This window comes from Acyrthosiphon pisum, chromosome A2, assembly GCF_005508785.2.
Source record: "Acyrthosiphon pisum isolate AL4f chromosome A2, pea_aphid_22Mar2018_4r6ur, whole genome shotgun sequence".
NCBI lineage: Eukaryota > Metazoa > Arthropoda > Insecta > Hemiptera > Aphididae > Acyrthosiphon > Acyrthosiphon pisum.
The window spans coordinates 19,910,073-19,916,200 of record NC_042495.1 but is presented as its reverse complement, the minus strand read 5'-3'; positions in this window follow the sequence as shown (position 1 = coordinate 19,916,200).

The following is a 6,128-nucleotide window of genomic DNA, read 5'->3' as shown; positions in this document are numbered from 1 at the left end:
ATAAGTTAATCCAAAATGGTAATATATTCCTGGATCGATTTTTAAAATATTTTTTGTGGCTGAAGAACCTGAATTTAATAAAGTTCTACTATTCAAAGGCAGTTTTTGAAATGATTTATAATCTTCTTCATTTTTTAAAATTGGTAATAATTTATCTAGTGTTGAGTGTGGAACATCACATTCCAAAGCCCAATTCTTAAGTTTAATGTGTAAAGGTTCTTTTTCATTGTTTATGCTACATTCGTCTACATTATTTTTAATTGTGTTTGAATAATTATTACTATCAAATATTTTTTCAGGGTTTTTATATAAATTTGAATTTTCATTAATTTGCACCGAAACAGCATTATAATTAAATAAATCTTCAACTGGTTGGTTTCTATTATTGCTGGTTAATAAGCTTGAATTAACTAAATCGGAATTTATTTCAGAAGTATTAATGATTGTTTTATTTAAATTTTGATGTACGGTACTTTGAGATTCATTTAACAACATAAGATCTTTTTGTATTTTCCTCCTCTTCGTTCTATAACTTTTTATCATGATATAACTATCAAAATAAAAATACATACAATTTGTTAGATATAGGTAAGGCGTATGGAAATTATTTTAATTTACTTTTGTTATATCAAAGTTTAAAATTAGGTATAAACTATTATTTTAGGTAAGGTATAGGCAATAGTTTTATATTAATTATAGGCATTAACTTTTGTTTTCGTAGGTGTACAATATGAAACATGTATTTAGGTATATTATTATTTTTAGGCATAGGTATTTTAGAACTTGAACTATATTGGCTGTTTTAAATTTATGCAAATTTATACTTAAAAATTGAAATAACCTATTTTTACCTATAGGCTATACCTTAATGTATATATCAAACAGTTGACACAATAATATTATAATAACAGTATCTACCTAGGTAGAATATTATATATATTAAATACATTCCTAGGTAGGTATAACAAAGACTATGTATAATAAAGGTTAATTTTAAAACATTTGCAGCTATCTTAACGATAAATGTAGCCGATTACCTAACGGTTATACCGTTCACATTAATAAACTATATAGACATGAATGCAGCATGCAGCATGCAGCATGCAGCATGCAGCATGCTAGTATATTTAACTAGTATATTTACACTTATCACTTATTTAATTTGATGCATGGGGAAATATTAAAAATAATTATATAATATTATACGTTAAAATTATTATTTGCAGCTATATATTATATTATAAATTATAATATGATGGTAAATTAAAATATTACATACCTGCCCAGTAAACAAATATACGAGTATTAAACGGATGTTATACGTATATGGTATACCACAATTACGCATAATACACGTGTATATTTTGTTGATTATTAGTCTAATTTAGGTATAATTTTGGGTCAAAAGGTAGCTATTTAACGAATATTCTTCATGTTTTATACGTAACAAACTACATTTATTCGGCGTATAAAATACGTATAATTTAGTATAAATATTAAACAATATTTCGTTTAAATCCAGTGTATACATGGTAGAATAACCGAATATTATTCGCGTATAACTAGTATAGGATACAAATATTATTCGTATATAACTAGTGTAGGATACGAATATTATTTGTATATAATTAGTATAGGATACGAATATTATTTGTATATAACTAGTGTAGGATACAAATATTATTTGTATATAACTAGTGTAGGATAAAAATATTATTCGTATATAACTAGTGTAGGCTACTTCGTGTAGAACTATGAAAAGGTACCTAGAGTTTTTTTGTGGGAGGGGAGCCAAATAAAATTATTTTTTAATAAAGGTTATAAATCGTGGCGGTATTCATGGGGGGATTGATTCACCCCATGCCTTTTTTTTTATAAATAACAGGGTAGAAATTGATGTAATATATTTTTTTTTTCTTTCAGATCAACTGAAAATAATTTGAATATCCCCTCCCCAAATATAAATTCTTGAGAACGCCAGTTATTAATATACTTTGTGTGAGAATACTCTTATTTTTTGTCGTAGAATATATGAATGTTTGAACTCTGAATCATAAAAATATATAATATCATGGGTTATTACAAAGGTTCCACACTGGCATATTTTCTACATTATTACATCAATTTAAACTCTCCATTTTCATTTAACTTAAAAATCTTAAAGCCTATACAATATATTTGTGACTCTTTAATAAGAAGTAATATTCAATTCCCTACTTTCTGTGAGATTTTCAAGAAGATTTTGTTAGCGAGAAAACAATATTAAAAATATTTATGTACATGTAATATTATTATCTGTTTATAAATAAGGATGACCGATCAATAATAAAAATTGTATATATAATATATATTAAAATGAGTATGTATAATATAACATAATTAATTATTTATCAATTCAAAACATAATAATAATAGTTCCTTCTTTGGATTTTCTTTAAACAGATAATTAAAATATGCCGCAAACAGTTTATTTAATAAAATAATAATAAAAAAATTAAAATATAACAACTATATGTATATTGATGAATATTGAATAGTTTTTTTTCTATTTTCTTTTTGGGGCTTGCTTTAACCAGTCAGATATGTGGTTTTTAATTACAACCATTTGCTCGTTTGGAAACATATCTTTTACGCAATCTGAAAAATAATAATTACACCTATATATTATACAAGTACCTTAAGTATTTGAAAGCGATCAAAATATATTTATAATATAAATTATATGTTTTCCCCTGAATTATTTATTACATAATATTTATTTATTTATTTATTTAATACAGACAATGTCCAATTCACAATATGGTATTATAAGTATAATAATAAGTTTAAATGCATTCATGTAGTGTTTATTTCAGGAGAGTGTTACATTGATCTATAAAACAATATCTAAAACGACATTTTTACTTCCCTTCATTATTTACTCCTATGGCTCTCCCCCCCTGGGATAGAAGGTCTGACATAAACATTGCAATTATGTCTAATTGAAGTTTTAGCTATACAATATTTATTTAAAAAGTTAATCAATTTACATTTAAAAAAATATTAAGAACTACAAGTTACAAGTTAAAATATGTTTTTATAAATTTTTTTTTGATTTAATGTTATATACTATGTCTAATAATATAAGTGTAAAAATTTAAGTGTAACTGGTAAAATATTTTTATTTATTATACCTGTAATAAGTGTGCACAACTCTAAGCGACCAAAAGCCAGTTTTTCCCCTCTTCTACCTTCCATGTTCATCATTTCCGCAACACGGTTGTCCAAAACTGTTTTCATAGCCTGATAAGTAGTGCGTTTCGCATCAAATGACCTACAATTTCTTTGTAAAGTGTGTGCCTGAAAATATAATAAATAAATAATTATTTAAAAAAATAAATTATTATCGAGTAACCTATATTTTATAGGTACAGTGTTATACGGTTCACACCATTTTTATAATTAAATTATTATTCAAATTCTGATTTTTGGGTTTTTTTAAATACACTTGAAGACCAAATTTTCAAATACTTTGAATATTTGTACCATTTCTGGTCCTATATAAATATAAAATATAGTCCCACTTCCATTTTTAATAATTCAACAGATCATTTAGGTAAATCTAAATAAAAATTTAAACAACTAGTTTTTGAGTTATTTAACTTTGTACAATAAGGATAATATGACTACGGTAATGGGTTAGGAAGATATATAAGCCATAAGGGGGCTATTATGATTTAAAAATGTTAGTAGGTAATTACTATTAATCCAACAATGTTAATAATTTGTAAAAAATAGTCAGAGTATAATAAATACTAGATCCAATATAACATTAAACATTTAGTTTAGATAAAGGGGATTCGATACCGTGATTTTCTGTTTTCGTCTAACACATGCATGACATAGTATTTTAGACGTGTTTTTTGCCAAAGATACCAATTGATCCAATGAAGCGATAAGAATTCTGAAAACATATTTGAATTTGCCATCAAATCTGCTTGAAATCGACTTTCCTACATTTTTGATTTTTTGATTTTAGCTTCTCCAAAAATTGAAATACAAAAATGTTCAAATATTCTTTTTTATATGACTTTTTCTGGAATTTGGGAGATAATATCAAAATTGTGTGAAAAGTCGATTTCAAGTAGACTTGATGACGAATTCAAATCTGTTTTCAGAATTTTTATCTATTCATTAGATCAATTGGTATGTTTGGCAAAAAACACGTCCAAAATACTATGTCACGCGTGTGTTAGACGAAAACAGAAAATCACAGTATCGAATCCCTTAATGTAAAATCATTTTTAAGGATTATAATCCTTGGCATAAATATTTTAATAACTCAGAAAATACTCATTACTAGGGTGCGGATTTGTATGTATGAAAAATTCAAAAATATGTACATATATATGTATTTAATTTTATCCAAATATGTAATTAAAAATACAAGATATGTAAAAAAAAAAAATGTTTCTATTCTTGACAAAAAAATTTTAATGTAATGAGTCATTACATTTTTGATTTAGATGCATCAACATTTTGAAAAAAAGGTGTTCTCATTTGAGAAATATAAGTTTGTGCTGTCACAAGACACTTCTTAAGTAGTACAACAAATATGAAGAATTTTAATAAATATAAATAAAGGATAAAATAGGAGGGAGCATATTTAAAAAAATAACCCTGTATATGATTAAACTTACTAAGATTCGTCTTAGCTCGGGATTCGCTTCAAGTGCATTTAACTCATCAATTGTCATCACAGGAATCTTTAAATTAGAGCGATCAATAACATTTTCTGATATATTTAAAGTGTTTTGTGGACGTGAGTTGTTATTAAGATTTATCAACAGTTCTTGGTTTTTAATTAAATCAACCTTCTTAATTCCTATATCTTTTTGAATAGCAGATATTTGATTTGAAACTATACAAAAAAAATATATTAATAATACATTTTACATGGTTAAATAATATATTATATTACATAATTGATTAACAAAACAAATATTCATGAATTATTGAAATAATTAAGATTTGAACTTACCATTCATCATAACATGACCAATATTTTGTACAACATTCATTAGTTCAGGTATTGTACAATCTTGTGAATTTTTGTATCTATTGCCTTCAACTACATTTTCCAATTCATATGACTGTTGCAATGGACTTGAAGTTATGTTAGGTACTGGACACAATGTCTCGTTGTAAACTTCATTTACAAATGAATCAATTATGTTAAATTTATCTAAAAATAAATAAATCCATATTATATACTAATTATACATAAAACCAAAACATCATATTAATATTAAAAAAGAAATAACTTGATGGAGCCGGAACATTATCTATTAGCATTGAAAACATAGATTCACTTTGATTGTCACTTTCATAAGAATTATTCAATAGATTATCTGAAAAATGTATATTATTAATATCTAAATACAAATATATTTCAATAATTTCATACTAATAATTGGGCTGTTAATTAAATAAATGATTACAATTTTAATTCATCAGTGAAAATTAAGAAAAACCTACATATTTTAGAAACGCAATTTTTTTTAAGTTTCTTTTTTTTAAATTTTTTATAAAGTTATAAATTACTTTTAGATTTTTTTTTTTTCTTATGAACTACAACTGGAATATTTTCATCATTTTCATCATCAAAGTGCTTCTTCTTCTTCAGTTTTCTTTTGAGTTCTAAATTAACATCCTCTGTCTCGGTTGAACTGGTTATACAAAAAATCGGCAGTTTAATTTTAGCTTCTTTGTAATCATCTAAATTATAAAAATGAAAATGGATCATTTTTTATATATTCATATTATTTTTAATTAAAACAAATATATTTATGAAATATCAACTTACCAAAAAATTTTTGTGGAATACAGATATGTGTTGACCATGAAGTTGTAGGATTTTTTTTTAACTGAGAGTACTTCAATGCATTATTACTTCCTGGCCACTGACATTTAAATTGTTGTGTAACATCATCAGTCAAAATCCAATTACATAAAACAACTTCCGCTGATTGGTCTTCCAAAAACTCAACAATAACAAATGTATATTTTCCTAAGTTCTCTGTGGTAGCTATATAATGTGCTCTTAAATAAGAATCTAAAAATTAAAATAATATTTAGTTTGATCACAA